The following is a 17,945-nucleotide window of genomic DNA, read 5'->3' as shown; positions in this document are numbered from 1 at the left end:
TGGCAATACATGGCTGCTTGGTGAGTATAAATGCCACTACACATGCATGCATGTCAGATACTGAGTAATGTCACAAACCCACTAATGATACCCATCACCACATCCCCAGGGGACAGTGCCTACCCTCTGAGCACCCAGATGATGACGCCAATTCGGAACACCACCACACCACCCGAGGTAAGATACAACACAGCTCATATTGCAACACAGGGCATAGTGGAGCGCACATTCGGAGTGCTCAAGTCATGCTTTCGCTCCCTTGACCGCTCTGGTGGGCAGCTGCTATACGCTCCCCCAGTAGTGTGCAGGATCATAGTGGCAGCATGTGTCCTGCACAACGTTGCAACACGCCGGGGCCTCCCGGTGGACATGGTGGTGCCAACACATCCCCAACCACATGCACGCCGCTGCGCATGGGAGGGGAAAGGGCACGTGGTGAGGCAGCCCGTACGCATTTGGTGGCTAATTACTTCACCTAAAATCACACCCCTGTGGAGTGCACACAACCCTGTCACATGCCAGCTGACAATCAATGAAGATGACATAAGGGACAGTCAACTGTCACAACCATACCAGCCTGAGATTGGTCACCTGGAAGTATTACATTGTGTGCATCCCTACCTACCGAAACACCACCAATGCTGTGTCATTATAAGACATACATCTATGCTGCTAATTTGATTACCCCCTTGCAAAATACAACATGAAAACAGCGCCATGTCACCCAACCCCTCCCCAGCTCCCCCACCCAACACACCATGGCATGTCATGCAATGTGAAAGCAAACAAAGCAATGCATAAGACCTGACACAAGTGTCACAAAGTGCACTGTCCCAAATGGAAACTGCCCACAGACAATATGCTCCCAGTAATCAATAACAAACAGCACACATGAACAAATACTTACCACCAACACAATACAGCAACACACCATGAAACATTGCAAAAACATGACAGTACTAAGTCAAAGTTGTGGTAGTCTTACAACCTGAATAAGCCAGCACATCGACCCCTTCCAACTGTAGAGTGTTGCTGCCATGCAAATGTGTCAGTGTACTGCATACAACATGAACTCCATCTGCTAGGGAGACGGCCTTGTGCAAATTAGGAGGAAGACATGGATGCACAAGCACATATCAATACACCATGCAGTGTAGAATACAACAACAATACCCACTAGGGATGTCCACACAGTATTGACTACAGACTGCCCACACAGCTCATGGGAGCCCAATGTCACTGTGTAAGTCACTGTCACTTGGTCACACCCTTTGCAAGCCCATGGAAACGGGAAGCAGGAGGGGTGTGTGTGTCACGAACCCAAACATCTAACCCAAACTCAGGACAAGCCTGCATGTGCCCGGCCGGAATACAGTGGATGCCCACGGGAGCCACACAAGGCAACACACTGTAAAAAAAATAAAATAAAAAAAATTAAAAATGGCCATGTGGGGGCCAGGGGGGGGAAGGCCACTCAGGAGGATCGAGGATAGGGTGCACACCAACACCCACCTGCGTGGATGTTGCAAAAAAAAAAAAATACCTCCATGGGCTCATGGCCTGCACGGCTATGCCATTGTGGGAGAACTGCTGTCGCTCTCTTCACCCTCTGCTTCTGCATCAGGAGGTGGTGGCACTATGGGAGGCAGCCCACGCAAAGCCCTGGTATGGTCCTCCATGGCAGCAAGCATGCAGGTCTGGAAGGTCTGAGTCTGGAGGATTAAAGTGCGGAGATCCCCATGCAGCACCTCACGGGTTGCCTGCACTTCTGCATTCATGGCCTCGCGTGATGCCCGGATCTCCTCACGTGTTGCCTGCAGCTCAGCTGAGAGCGAACGTGTGAGCTGCGCCAGCTGCTGTTCTGCCCTAACATTTCGGGAAGCCTCAAGTTCAAGCAGACTCTGCCTGAGGTTATGGAGTTCTACCCTCAGGGCTTCCCTGTGGCCCTGTGACTCTATTGATATGGATTCGCGCAGAGTCTCCAGTGCCGCCCGTCGGTCCCTGTTGGACGCCAACATGTCTTCCCTGTGTGATTGGCAAATGGAGTCTGTTGCCTGCTGTTGTTGCTCCATCTGCCTTTCAGGGGGGATAATGGAAGTGGCCACCCTCTCCATTGCCTGAGCCATCATTTCTACTGATGCTGCCTGTTGGGTTGCCATACCGTAAATGGAGTTTTCCCATACAGTATTGCCTGGTGGCGCACGGCCACTGCGTCGGCGGTCACCACACCTGTTCGGGGCAAGGCGATCTGCACCTTGCTGTGCTGGCACTGCCTGAGGCTGCAGGACTGCCTTCCCCCTCTGATCTGCTGGCCCAGGAACAGGATCAGATGCTGTGGAGTGTGACCCTGCATCCGTAACCACCAAAGGCGGACCTACCAACACTGACATCCCCATATAGGGTTCTACCCCTGGTGCAGGTGGGTTGGACAGAACAGAATCCCTGCCAGAAGCACTGACCTGCGACAGCACATAAGTCTCATCATCCGACTCAGCACTTGAATAGAGGTCTGGGGAGCTGCACCCAGAGACACCCCTCGACAGTATGGTCTGCAGTACCAAAGTGTTTTCACCCACCACCACACCACGTCCCCCACTGGTGCTTGGTCATGGCTGAGAATCCTCCTGGGATTGCACCATCTCCTGAACCTCACCGCATCAAGTGCGTCGTCACCTGCAAAAACATGAAATACAAGAAATGGAAACAGGCATGAGCACCATAGCACACAAATAGGCCTGCAAGACAGAGATCCTGTAAATGGTTTACACATGTCCCACATGACTACAACCCTGGCATGCATGCACTGTCAATGAGTTTGAAGGGGAGCCAAAAAGGCAGACAATGAGGACACCAAGATGGAAAAGCAACACATTCGCAGAATGTTGTGCAGCACTGGCATCACACATCAGCCTGTGAGTGGCATGTCCAATACATATACATGACACATGCCAGCACACAGATGTCATGTAGCATAGCCATGGTAAATTAGACAACTACAGCGATATGTCAGTGAATGAGTACTGTCACACATCCATGTCACATGGACATGATGAGAAGATGAATGCAGAATAGTGTTGCAAAATATGCATGTGCCACACACTGCAACACATCCAGTGTACAATAAGACAGTGATTGTAGGCAGATGTACACATCAATGGTTGTTCACTTCAACATGACAGGAAACAACTATCATGTTCCACATGCAAATAGGCCCTAAAAATAAATTTCAGCAGGCCAATACTCCCTCGCCCTGAATGGTCTAATCATTCACATAACCATGTACTAAAGTGGCACAATGTGGGGTGTAAACAATGACAGAAGCATGTCACATATGTGGCATTAGGGATGAAAAAAGCATATGAAAAATGGGATGATCTAAACAATCAGCCTGAATGAACACAGAAAAAATCAGAACAATGTTGTTGCAAGATGATAGTTCAAGGGCAACAGTAGTAATGTGGGGCTAATTGGCTACTGTGGGCAGAAGGGATACTGTCATACCCAGATGAAAGGCACGTGAATGTATGGGAGGAAGCACATGGGTGACCCATAACACTCAGGAGTACACACCCTCACCTGGCACTCAATCAGAACCCGTCACCCAAACAACATACACATGGATTACACACACATGCATGGGCACTCACCGGACAATGCGTCGTAATCAGGTAGGTCTCCCACGCCTTGGATCTGTTCCTCTGTGACGAAGGTCCCAGCAACAGACTCATGTTCAGTGAGTTTGTCATCCTCTGGTGGAGACCCACCGCCAGTCACCAGAGTAGCAGCATGATTTGAGGCCAGCTTGTTCTTTGCTCTACGTTTCAGGTCATTCCACCGCTTGTAGCAATCATCAGCTGTGCGCCTCACAAATCCAAGGGCACTTATGCGGTCCACGATGGTCTGCCAGTGTGCCCTACGTTGACCAGGAGTGGTCTTGCGCACCGTGCAGTCTCCACCATTTTGCGGCTATGTGCCGACACATTGGTCACAAGTGCATCAAGTTCGGCGTCATTAAAGCTAGGCTTCCTTGACGTGCCGGAGTGTGTAGCCGTGTCTGGGGTCTAAGCCTGTAGTGCCAGAGCACCCTACTTCCTTTATTTCAAAAGGTGGAGTGGAGCCTGAGTGGCTTACACAGCTCTGGTCAGTAGGGGCAGAAGCGCCGGTGGACTGGGTACTAGGAGTGTGCGAAGGCACAATGACCATAGGTCTTGGTGCAGGCATTGGCTGAAGTGTGATGTTGGCAGGGGCAACGTCGGTTTGATGGGCCTAGGCCGACACTGTCCCGGCTCGGAGACTCAGAGCTGGGGTGGATAGAGCTGCAGCTGCCCCTGCAGCCTCCCCACCCTGCCTACTTGGGGCAGCAGATGACATCACTGCCACAGATCCACGTGGCCTGGTGACACCAACTTGCACCACCACTCGTGGCTTAGACTTGCTAACCTTGAAGTCAGCCTGGGAGTCATCCTGTGCCGGGTCAGGTGCCACAATGGGCTGGTCCAACAAGGGCTGAGCTGGGATGGTGTCATCTATGTTTCCCACAACCATGGGGGGGGCATGGGTGTCCCTGATTGGTCCTCCACACATGGGGGTGTAGGAGCACCCTGCAAATCCTGGCCACGTCCCCTACCGCGCCCACCACGCCCACCTTTTGGAGGTCGGCCACCTTTGCCTCCCTTACCGCTTGGTTGCCTCCCAACCATGGCACTGATGTTGTTGTGCGTATGGGAGTAGCAGTAAACGATTGTCCTGGGCAATTGTGGGTGAAAGGGGTAGGGTACTAGATGGAATTCATACCCTAGTGCTCTAGCAAGGCTGTCTGTGACCCCTGGGGGAAGATGATGGGTCACGCAACGCACAGGCACCCCGAAAACAAAAAATAACGTGCACGCAACCCCTCATAGACCATGTGCGTGGAAAAATGAACCCGCACGACACTGTGGCACCCAGGAACACAAAAATAAGCGTACGTGTGTTACACGCAGCCTACAATGACTTCTGAAGGGGTACGCGACACACGGGGCAAGCACAGTTGGTAAATACATGCGCGACTCACCGTCTGCCTGGAAAAAGAATGTGAAAAAGACGCGCGTGTGCGCATTGGTAACACCCCCGCCAAAAGAAGAATTGTACGCTGTTTGTGGAGACAGGACAAAAGAAGAAGTGAACGCTGTTTGAGGAAACAGGCCCAACAAAAAAAATGAACGCTGTCACAGGTAACAGGGAGTATGAACTTGAAACGCTGTGAAGTAATCGCGTGTGAACTGACAAGAAGTACAGAATTCACCCACTCGCTCTCCACGAAAAGCATGTACAAGGAAATGGGGTCCTACACGTACCTTTTAAAGCGGTCCACACATACAACGTCACTTACGCGTGTACGCGCTAAGGCCTTTTCCTCCAATTACATGAGCTAACACTCAGACGTGCAGTTTTTGGATGTGTACGATGAACATGCACCCATGTTGAGGGAAACGCCTGCGTGTGTCACGTCACATAAGCGTAGGCCCTTTCCTCGGATTACACGCATTCACACACAGACGTGCAGTTTTTTCACACGCCATGAGCCACTATGCCCACATCACGAGGGAAACGCCTGCGTGCGTAACGTCACAGACGCGCTTACGCGCTAAGGGCCTTTCCTCGAATTACACGCAGACGTGCAAGATTTTCACGTGCCAAATCACTCCTTATCAAGCTGGCCACGCAACAACACACGGAAGACCACGCTCCTGCTCAGAAGGCTGAATTACTGCCCCCCTGTCATGATGCCTACTCCCGGGAAGCCAGTTCAGGACCAGCGTCCCCGAAAGCAGACATCATGTCCCCAGGGAGGGACCCAGCAACCCCTTATAGGGGCTCTTTAGACATTGTCCTGGCGCCTTTGGCGCCAGGCTCATAGAAGGCATCAGTCCTGGCACCATAGGCGCCTGGCTCATTATGGGAGTGCTTGGATGGACTTACCTGATGCAGACCATGCTGCCGGATCCAGACCTCCTTGAGGTGTGAAAGGGACTATTTTACCTATGGGACTATTTTACCACTCGGGCGTGGCTGAGGAAGAATACTTACCTGGAACTACTTCGGGGGCTATTTAAACCACACCCAGACAGCAGCTCACGCTTCGCGTTGTTCTGCATCTAGCAGCTGGACGCTCACCGTGTCTGCTCCTGCATCCTGGCTCCAGCCACGCCCGCCTGCAACCTGGAACACCTGAAAAGGAAGGAAAGGAGAGAAAGGTGAATAATTGAACTTTACCTACTTCCATCCGGAGTCCGGAACCATCACTCCGACGATCCTGAAAAAAGACATTATTTTTAGAAGCGCATCGCATCGCTCGCTGCAGCGCCGCGTTCCACTCACCTTCACGAGGCGCCCTCGGGCTCTTCAGCTACCATTGGCACCATCCGTCGCCTTTCAGCGCCTAAGGAGAAAAAGAGACAAAACAAAGGTGAGCGAAGGAACATATTGAGGAAGGCCTGATTCTTCCACCTTAAGACTTACCTGATTATTGTTGGGACAATCTTTCCTCACCTTGGGTCGGCGCCGCTTCTTTGGCACTTCCGTACCCCGGCCCATAAGGGGAAAAAGACACACGCATGAGTGGGTGAAAGCAAGATCACTAAGGGAACCATCCATCAAAAAGACTCACCAGAGTTTACCTTTGGCGAATCCATTCCTCAACGCGGATTCTTCATCCTGCATCTGAAATAGAGAAAAGGACAACGGACAATTAAGGCTTGAACTTTTGCAATTGAATACTTACGGCCTCATATCGGAAAAGTCAAGCGGAGTTGAATACTCACCAAACCCGAGATCCAGTGAAGTAACTGGAAATCAACGCGCCCCTGCATCGGAAGCAGGATGGAGAGCTTTCAGACTCTAAGGTGAGACTCTACGGGGAATCGCGGAGGGGGTTCGAGGAGTGTGAGAGGGGGAAGGGGGGAATCCGACACATTATCCAGCAGACAGTTAATCCCCTTTTCCATCTACAGAAGGATTCTTCTACGGGCCAGACAGGCGAGGTTTGGGGATCCGGTCCAGTCCGTCTTCCGAGTCCTACGCATCACCTTAGAAGAGGTCATAGCAGTCCAGAACAGGTCGGTGCCTCCGTGGGAATCAGGTGAGCGTTACACCCCCAGAGCCCCGAGCACGCTCCCACTTGCCATCTGCTGCTGCCTGCCTGCCTGCTGCCCACGTGCCCTGCTATTTGGTGCCTGCACGTCAGCCAGGGTTCCAGTTACTGTGTCTACCCCTGCTGGAACAGAAAACTCCCGACTGGGATACCATCGCTCCACAGCCCAGCCCCAGGACCCAGTTGCTCACCCACGCCTGCCTCGGGAGTCACCATGTCGGGACAAAAACACCATCTGAGACCACTGGCGACCCCCAGCCAGAGAGGCAGAGGGCCACCAGCTTCAGTGTGAAGGAAGTTGGTGTCCTGGTGGAGCATGTCCTGGGGCATTATGATGCCCTCTTCGGAACATCATGCGCCAACAAGGAAGGACGTGAGAGGATCTGGGACGACGTAGTGGTTGCCATCAACGCGGAGGGGTGGCAACCCGTGACATCAAGCACGTCAAGAAGCGCTGAGAGGACTTCAGGTCCAGGACCCTCCACAAGGTCCGGCGCCTCAGCATGAGTGACATCCAGATGAGGGTCCTGGAACACGTATGCCCAGCGCTCCACACCCAGATCCTTCGGAGGAAGACCCAACTGGAGTTGATCAGTAAGTGGCCAAGCATTGGTGTGTGAGACAGGGCATATTGCTGTGTGCTGGTAGTCTGATACTTGCCTGTATATGTGACATGGGCCATGTATGGATGTGTGTGTGCAGGGACATCATGGTCATGCATGTGAGACCAGTAATGTGCGAACCACATTGTTGGTGCATGAGTTCCAATGCAACATGGGGAGCTGTATGGCAAATGCACACATGAAAGCATGCCAGTGTCTGTTCTTGCACATGGTGGGGTGTGAGGGAGGGGTGCTTCTGTCATGTACATGTATGATGCACATGTGTATGTGTCTGAGAAGTGTGTCTGTGACTTCGATACGCCATGGATTCATGACACATGTCCGTGATGATGTGTACATTAACTCATGCAGTGCGGTTACTGTTGTATGCACTGTGTCTATCCACTGTGTCTGTGGTGTACAAGGCATGATGCATGACCCACCGGTGATGTGTGTGCATGGGATCAGTGTGAGCCATGATGCATGTGAGTTTGAAGGCAACATTTTGATTAATAGAGGCCCTTGTACATGGATGTTGATGTTGATTGCAGGCGCCATGCCTGTTTATGAATGTGTGTTGCGTGCATTCACCCATGTGTTGTGGAGGCACAGGATGGAAGTGACGTTAGACACTGCCACTCATGTGTTATTGCTTCCTGTCTAGGGGAATATTGTACTGTACCCTGATGCTTGTGCACTATGTCTCCCTCTACGCAGCGTCAAGTGAAGAAGAGTGCGGAGACGGCGCTGTGGAGCCAAGCGGCAGGGATGCCTCGACTGGGCGGCGACACAAGGCCCAGCCACCCTCCCAGGATTTGCCATCATCCGGGAGCGAGGGGGCTGGTGCCGCGTCTGCCACTACGGCTGTGGCAGAAGGGTCGGGTGAGCCCCCACAGGGGGTGCAATGGCGGAAGACGGTACAGAGACATCCAGGTTGATGGTCTCCACAGAGTAGGAGGAGCCCGCTACTGAGCCGCACATGGGGCCTGGTGGGGGTAGTACCACTGGTGCAAGTGGTGCAGTCCAGGGCCAGGGTCAGGAGATAGCACAGGTCACCGCGGAGGGGCCTGTGCATGTCCCTGTCCTTGACCCTGTGACTGCACCACCATGCACCAGCAGGGATGCCCCGTCCCAGGCCCGTCCGCTGGTAGGGGAGAGTGCCATGTCATCTGCCTCTCCACTACCTGTGGATGAGGAGTCCAATGAACGTATGGGCTCCGTCCTGATTGGTGTTGCGTTGCGCACGCGTGACATTCATGGTGACGTGCCTTCTTCGTGGGTGGAGAACGCACGCCATCACAAACAGCAGCTTTGCGACGTGGCTCTGTTGGGAGGGGCCCTGGTTGGTGGGTTCCTACATGTGATGCACATTCTGGCGGACCTCTCCTCCTCTGTGGAGACTATGCGCCAGTCGTTCTCCCTGCCGTCTTCCGGCCCAGATTCCACCAGGGCCCCCTGTGGACGTGGCCTGCCCAACACAGCCAGCTTGGTGGAGAACCCCTTCCCTGCCACAGTCGGGAGTCGCCGGTCCAGCAGAGGTGGACACCACAACTGGAGACCAGCTGATGGAGGATGTGAAGGCATCAACAGACCGGGCACATGGACAGCAGCAGCAGCAGCAGGAGCAGGCTCTAGGTGGGAGCAATGATGGCTCGGGGCCATCGACATCAGGGGGCAGGCATCGGCCAGAGGGCAGGAGAACCCTGGAATGGATGTGTCTTCCGTGTGGCTGCGGTTGGGCCAGCATATAGGAGCGGAGCAGCGACGGGCGGAAGAGGCGTGGCTCACCATGGTCAGGGCGGAGTTCTCAATGCGTCGGGCGGTGAGGCGGGCAGAGTGCCTCGAGGCGACTCGCAGGGAATTGGAACAGGCCATGAGTGCCTCCCTGCGAGACCTCGGGGCCAGGACAGAGGCCCACCTCCAGCAAATAGACATTGAGTTCGATGATGAACCTGGCCGAAAACATCACTGAGTGAGCCGCAGGACTTGCCCGTCGCCATTGTAAATAGTTTATAGTGTTAGGTTTCCTTTTATTTTTTTTATTTTGGGGCTTTTGGACTATGCCCCACACTTTTGTAAATAGTTTTTTTTGGTAGGTTATTAGATAGGTTTCATTTGTTACGTTGGGATCATGGACCCTTGAAAATTGTATTGTTCATAGTTGGACGTTGGATTTATTTGGACATTTTAATTTCATTTCACCATGGATCAATGGATTTACCTTTTTGCGTTTCATTTGGATTTTTTTGGGTGGACAGAGAGTTTTGGCCATTTTTCTTTTGGATTACTTGGGCTTTTTGAGGATTTTTTTTTTTTTATTTGGACATGCATTTCATTTCATGTTTGCCATTATTTTATGCTTTAAGTACTTTCAATTGGTTTTCATTTTAATACATTTTGATCTTTTACTTCAATGTGTGGGATTCACTCATTGGGTTCATGCATGTTGACATGTGGGTTTACTCAATCAATGGAAACCTGTGTGTGTGTGTGTGTGTGTGTGACGGATATGTGTTGATGTACATAGTTGACTTTTGGTTTGTGCCATGAGATGGACATGTCACTGCTGGGGAGTGGGGTGCAGGGGGACATGAGTGGGTGCCTGCTGGAAGGTGCCCCTCACTGCTGGGGGGTGTGGGTGCTGGGGGACATGAGTGGGGGCCTGCTGGCAGATGCCCATCCCTGCTGGGGGGTGGGGATGCTGGGGACATGAGTGGGGGCCTGCTGGCAGGTTTCTCTCACTGCTGGGGGGTGGGGGTGCAGGGAGACATGAGTGGGGGCCAGCTGGCAGGTGCTCCTCACTGCTGGGGGGTGGGGATGCTGGGGGACATGAGTGGGACATGAGTGGGGGCCTGCTGGCAGGTTCCCCTCACTGCTGGGGGGTGCGAGTGCTGGGGGACATGCGTGGGGGCCTGCTGGCAGGTGCCCCTCACTTCTGGGGGTGGGGGTGGTGGGGGACATGAGTGGGACATGAGTGGGGGCCTGCTGGCAGGTGCCCCTTACTGCTGGGGGGTGGGGCTGCTAGGGGACATGACTGGGGGCCTGCTGGCAGGTGCCCCTCACTGCTGGGGGGTGGGGGTGCTGGGGGACATGAGTTGGGTCCTGCTGGCAGGTGCCCCTCACTGCTGCAGGGTGGGAGTGCAGGGGGACATGAGTGGGGGCCTGATGGCAGGTTCCCCTCACTGCTGGGGGGTGGGGGTGCTGGGGGACATGAGTGGGGGCCTGCTGGCAGGTGCCCCTCACCGCTGGGGGGTGGGGGTGCTGGGGGACATGAGTGGGGGGCTGCTGGCAGGTGCCCCTCACTGCTGGGGGTGGGGATGCAGGGGGACATGAGTGGGGGCCTGCTGGCAGGTGCCCCTCACTTCTGGGGGGTGGGAGTGCTTGGGGACATGAGTGGGGGCCTGCTGGCAGGTGCCCCTCACTGCTGGGGGGGGGGTGCTGGGGGACATGAGTGGGACATGAGTGGGGGCCTACTGGCAGGTGCCCCTCACTGCTGGGGGTGCTGGGGGACATGAGTGGGGGCCTGCTGGCAGGTGCCCCTCACTGCTGGGGGGTGGGGGTGCTGGCGGACATGAGTGGGGGCCTGCTGGCAGGTGCCCCTCACTGCTGTAGGGTGGGGGTGCTGGGGGACATGAGAGGGGGCCTGCTGGCAGGTGCCCCTCACTGCTGGGGGTGGGGGTGCAGGGGGACATGAGTGGGGGCCTGCTGGCAGGTGCCCCTCACTGCTGGGAGGTGTGAGTGCTTGGGGACATGAGTGGGGGCCTGCTGGCAGGTGCCCCTCACTGCTGGGGGGTGGGGGTGCTGGGGGACATGTGTTGGACATGAGTGGGGCCCTGCTGGCAGGTGCCCCTCACTGCTGGGGGGTGGGGGTGCTCTGGGACATGAGTGGGACATGAGTGGGGGCCTACTGGCAGGTGCCCCTCACTGCTGGGGGGTGGGGGTGCTGGGGGACATGAGTTGGGGCCTGCTGGCAGGTGCCCCTCACTGCTGGGGGGTGGGGGTGCTGGTGGACATGAGTGGGACATGAGTGGGGGCCGGCTGGCAGGTGCTCCTTACTGCTGGGGGGTGGGGGTGCTGGGGGACATGAGTGGGACATGAGTGGGGGCCTGCTGGCAGGTGCCCCTCACTGCTGGGGGGTAGGGGTGCTGGGGGACATGAGTGGGACATGAGTGGGGTCTGCTGGCAGGTGCCCCTCACAGCTGGGGGGTGGGGGTGCTGGGGGACATGAGTGGGACATGAGTGGGGCCTGCTGGCAGGTGCCCCTTACTGCTGGGGGGTGGGGTGCTGGGGGACATGAGTGGGGGCCTGCTGACAGGTGCCCCTCACTGCTGGGGGGTGGGGGTGCTGGGGGACATGAGTGGGGGCCTGCTGGCAGGTGCCCCTCACTGCTGGGGGGTGGGGGCGCAGGGGGACATGAGTGGGGGTCTGCTGGCAGGTGCCCCTCACTGCTGGGGGGTGGGAGTGCTTGCGGACATGAGTGGGGGCCTGCTGGCAGGTGCCCCTCACTGCTGGGGGGTGGGGGTGCTGGGTGACATGAGTGGGACATGAGTGGGGCCCTGCTGGCAGGTGCCCCTCACTGCTGGGAGGTGGGGGTGCTGGGGGACATGAGTGGGACATGAGTGGGGGCCTACTGGCAGGTGCCCCTCACTGCTGGGGGTGCTGGGGGACATGAGTGGGGGCCTGCTAGCAGGTGCCCCGCACTGCTGGGGGGTGGGGGTGCTGGGGGACATGAGTGGGGGCCTGCTGGCAGGTGCCCCTCACTGCTGGGGGGTGGGGGTGCTGGGGGACATGAGTGGGGGCCTGCTGGCAGGTGTCCCTCACTGCTGGGGGTGGGGGTGCAGGGGGACATGAGTGGGGGCCTGCTGGCAGGTGCCCCTCACTGCTGGGGGGGTGAGTGCTTGGGGACATGAGTGGGGGCCTGCTGGCAGGTGCCCCTCACTGCTGGGGGGTGGGGGTGCTGGGGGACATGTGTGGGACATGAGTGGGGCCCTGCTGGCAGGTGCCCCTCACTGCTGGGGGGTGGGGGTGCTGGGGGACATGTGTGGGACATGAGTGGGGCCCTGCTGGCAGGTGCCCCTAACTGCTGGGGGGTGGGGGTGCTGGGGGACATATATGGGACATGAGTGGGGTCTGCTGGCAGGTGCCCCTCACTGTTGGGGGGTGGGGGTGCTGGGGGACATGAGTGGGACATGAGTGGGGCCTGCTGGCAGGTGCCCCTTACTGCTGGGGGGTGGGGTGCTGGGGGACATGAGTGGGGGCCTGCTGACAGGTGCCCCTCACTGCTGGGGGGTGGGGGTGCTGGGGGACATGAGTGGGGGCCTGCTGGCAGGTGCCCCTCACTGCTGGGGGGTGGGGGTGCAGGGGGACATGAGTGGGGGTCTGCTGGCAGGTGCCCCTCACTGCTGGGGGGTGGGGGTGCTGGGGGACATGAGTGGGGGCCTGCTGGCAGGTGCCCCTCACTGCTGGGGGGTGGGAGTGCTTGGGGACATGGGTGGGGGCCTGCTGGCAGGTGCCCCTCACTGCTGGGGGGTGGGGGTGCTGGGGGACATGAGTGGGGGCCTGCTGGCAGGTGCCTCTCACTGCTGGGGGATGGGGGTGCTGGGGACATGAGTGGGGGCCTGCTGGCAGGTGCCCCTCACTGCTGGGGGATGGGGTGCTGGTGGACATGAGTGGGACATAAGTGGGGGCCTGCTGGCAGGTGCCCCTCACTGCTGGGGGGTGGGGGTGCTGGGAGACATGAGTGGGACATGAGTGGGGGCCTGCTGGCAGGTTCACCTCACTGCTGGGGGGTGGGGGTGATGGGGGACATGCTGGCAGGTGCCCCTCACTACTGGGGGGTGGGGGTGCTGGGGGACATGAGTGGGACATGAGTGGGGGCCTGCTGGCAGGTGCCCCTCACTGCTAGGGGGTGGGGGAGCAGGGGGACATGAGTGAGGGCCTGCTGGCAGGTGCCCCTCACTGCTGGGGGGTGGGGGTGCAGGGGGACATGAGTGGGGGCCTGCTGGCAGGTGCCCCTCACTGCTGGGGGATGAGGGTGCTGGGGGACATGAGCGGGGGCCTGCTGGCTGGTGTCCCTCACTGTTGGGGGTGGGGGTGCAGGGGGACATGAGTGGGGGCCTGCTGGCAGGTGCCCCTCACTGCTGGGGGGGTGAGTGCTTGGGGACATGAGTGGGGGCCTGCTGGCAGGTGCCCCTCACTGCTGGGGGGTGGGGGTGTTGGGGGACATGTGTGGGACATGAGTGGGGCCCTGCTGGCAGGTGCCCCTCACTGCTGGGGGGTGGGGGTGCTGGGGGACATGTGTGGGACATGAGTGGGGCCCTGCTGGCAGGTGCCCCTAACTGCTGGGGGGTGGGGGTGCTGGGGGACATATATGGGACATGTGTGGGGTCTGCTGGCAGGTGCCCCTCACTGCTGGGGGGTGGGGGTGCTGGGGGACATGAGTGGGACATGAGTGGGGCCTGCTGGCAGGTGCCCCTTACTGCTGGGGGGGTGGGGTGCTGGGGGACATGAGTGGGGGCCTGCTGACAGGTGCCCCTCACTGCTGGGGGGTGGGGGTGCTGGGGGACATGAGTGGGGGCCTGCTGGCAGGTGCCCCTCACTGCTGGGGGGTGGGGGTGCAGGGGGACATGAGTGGGGGTCTGCTGGCAGGTGCCGTTCACTGCTGGGGGGTGGGGGTGCTGGGGGACATGAGTGGGGGCCTGCTGGCAGGTGCCCCTCATTGCTGGGGGGTGGGAGTGCTTGGGGACATGGGTGGGGGCCTGCTGGCAGGTGCCCCTCACTGCTGGGGGGTGGGGGTGCTGGGGGACATGAGTGGGGGCCTGTTGGCAGGTGCCCCTCACTGCTGGGGGATGGGGTGCTGGTGGACATGAGTGGGACATAAGTGGGGGCCTGCTGGCAGGTGCCCCTCACTGCTGGGGGGTGGGGGTGCTGGGAGAAATGAGTGGGACATGAGTGGGGGCCTGCTGGCAGGTTCACCTCACTGCTGGGGGGTGGGGGTGATGGGGGACATGCTGGCAGGTGCCCCTCACTACTGGGGGGTGGGGGTGCTGGGGGACATGAGTGGGACATGAGTGGGGGCCTGCTGGCAGGTGCCCCTCACTGCTAGGGGGTGGGGGTGCAGGGGGAAATGAGTGAGGGCCTGCTGGCAGGTGCCCCTCACTGCTGGGGGGTGGGGGTGCAGGGGGACATGAGTGGGGGTCTGCTGGCAGGTGCTCCTCACTGCTGGGGGATGAGGGTGCTGGGGGACATGAGCGGGGGCCTGCTGGCAGGTGCCCCTAACTGCTGGGGGCTGGGGGTGCAGGGGGACATGAGTTGGTGATCATATTGCAAGGTGACATGTGGCTTGGCTGGGGGGCATGCCCATGGTGGATGGGCTGCCTGCGGGACATGACCAGGGGTGCAGGGTAGTCCCCTGTGGTGTGGGCTGCCTGCAGGGGCCGTGGAGGGGGTAGAGGGGACACCTGGAAGGACTCCCACTGTCAATTTACGTGTAGGACTCCCCGCGCACCACACTGGATACACGTACCCCGCTCTGACAGCAAAATCACGTGTGAAACTTCACTCGCACCCCCGAAATACACGTACCCCGCTCTAACAGCAAAATCGCGTGTGAAACTTCACGTGCACCCCCGAAATACACGTACCGTGCTCGCACAGGGCCAATCGTGTCTGAAACTTCCCGCGAACCCCATTAATACACGTATCCCACTCTGACAGCAAAATCGCGTGTGAAACTTCACGCGCACCCCCGAAATACACGTACCCCGCTCTGACAGCAAAATCGCGTGTGAAACTTCATGCGCACCCCTGAAATACATGTACCCCGCTCACACAGGGTCAATCGCGCGTGAAACTTCCCGCGAACCCCAGTAATACACGTACCCCGCTCGCACAGGGCCAATCGCGTGTGACACTTCCCTTGAACCCCAGTAATACATGTACCCCGCTCGCACAGGGTCAATCGTGTGTGAAACTTCCTGCGAACCCCAGTAATACACATACCCCGCTCGCACAGGGCCAATCACATGTGAAACTTCCCGCGAACCCCAGTAATACACGTACCGTGCTCGCACAGGGCCAATCGCGTTTGAAACTTCCCGCAAACCCCAGTAATACATGTACCCCGCTCGCACAGGGCCAATCACGTGTGAAACTTCCCGCGAACCCCAGTAATACACTTACCCTGCTCGCACAGGGCCAATCACGAGTGAGACTATCCGCGCAGCGGGGTACGTGTATTCGGAGGGGTGCGCGGGGAGTTTTACAGGCGTTTTCGAGGTTGTGAGCCTGTGCGCCATGTACGGGATTTGTGCGCTGTACATGGCGCACGGGGAGGGGTTGGGGGCGTAACTGGCACTGCTGCAGGGTTGATGCACCACTCTGCGCCACGGCTGGTTTTGGATGTTAAGATCCACGAATACGCTGTGTGCGGAAATGGATTTTAGCGCATGCGGCTGGCGCAGTAATTCACACGCGCACACTGTGCGCCAGCCGCGTGTGCCACTTGTGCGCTGATTTCTATGAATTACCCCGAATATATGTACATTCTTCAGGGTGTCCTCTGTGGGAACACCACAGTATCCTATTTGGCAATTTTCTGTCATATCATGTGCACTCTTTGTATATTTCTTTTTGTACATCAACTTCATCTTGTGACTGCGCCTGCCGATTCTTCATGGTGCCACCAGTGTTGGTTCAAATATGAGAGTAACCCAGGGTTGTCTAACTCGAGGCCTCAAGGGCAGGAATTCTGACAGGTTTTCAGGATATCCCTCGTTCATATTCATGCGAAAAAATGTGCATACATTTAGAATCATTGTATGTAAATTTATCTCATGAATATGAATGAAGGGTAGCCTGAAAACCCAACATGGATTCGGCCCTCGAGGCCTGGATTTGGACAACCCTGGAGTAACCCAACTGAGTGCTCTTTCACTGTGCCTTGGTTTGCACTAGAAACAGTAATTCGGTCTAGTTGTTCAATATTCAGTAAAGTGGTCTTTTAAGAGAAGGGTATTCTTCCCAAATACAGTGGAGAGATATGCTCTGACAGATTGTTCCATAGTGCGAGAGTGTAGCAAGAGAAGAACTATTTTGGCGCCTTGAAACACTTGTGTATAGGAGCGTTATGAATGCCATATCATATCATATCATATCATATCATAACTAGTTCCTGTTCGTCTCTTTTTTGCAGTTCTTGGTTTCCAGGCTTATGAGATGAGGCTTCTGGTGATGCAAGTCATCTTGAAGAGGATTCAGGACTGTGAGACTTCATGGAAAGCTTCTGTAAATTCTCTTAAAGATAAGAGTGATGTGGTCAAATGTCCTTGTGCCTGCGATGGTGTGAGTTTCTGGCGAACCAGGGAGGAAGTTATGATACCTACAAATAGGATGTGTCCAACTTTCAAATAAGGAGATAACCAGACATTGCACCGTAGTTCTGAAGTCTAGTTCAGGAAAGACAGGGTTGGGTTTAGAGGAGGGGGCTGTATTCAGTTTTAGGCTGGTATCTGACACCTTTTCTCAGGTGGGGGAGAGGCTGCAGTCCATGCATATTGTTCACTTATGTGACTCTTAAATATCGCTGTGTGACCATCTGTGTTTTGGTAGATGTTCATGTTGTTGTGGGAGGCCGAAACATGTCTGGAGATGCTTGCGGTCTCGTACAGAAGGGATGTGACCAAGCAGTTCTTGCTGGACTTGCTGTTTGGACGCTTCTGGGGTGGCACCAATCCTGATTTCCATATAGGCTTTACCCTTTTCGAATAGCTTGCCTGACAAAGAACGATGGTCTAGAGGGTTGCTCAGAGCAATGCCAGAGATTAAGGTTAATTCTAAATCTTTCAGCCATCACCTATTTTGTTTTGATATGGACTTTAGATTCCCCCAGTGACTCCATAAAGAGAGTGAAGATGATTAGGGAAGCCCTATAGTATGCAAAGGATGAAGAGGCATTTCTGGGAACTGATACTGGTAACTGCTAATGCCCATCTTGATTAGCTAGTGTATCTTCGTGCGCTGCAAGGTGTACCACTGTGAGACTGGGTAACTGAGCCCCACATGCATGTTGAGAGAATGTTGTGGCTGGTGTAGTCAATGGTATTTAAGATGTTTAGGGGGTTGTTCATATGGGTTTTAGCATGGTGAGTCGTTCCTGCACCTGTGAATGTTGTCAGATGCTGTTTTCAATTGGATTTTATTTTATTTATTTA

The sequence above is a fragment of the Ambystoma mexicanum genome, chromosome 2p (genome assembly GCF_040938575.1).
Source record: "Ambystoma mexicanum isolate Mex_15411 chromosome 2p, UKY_AmexF1_1, whole genome shotgun sequence".
Classification (NCBI taxonomy): Eukaryota; Metazoa; Chordata; class Amphibia; order Caudata; family Ambystomatidae; genus Ambystoma; species Ambystoma mexicanum.
The sequence above is the reverse complement of the archived record's forward strand: the minus strand, read 5'-3'. Positions refer to the sequence as shown.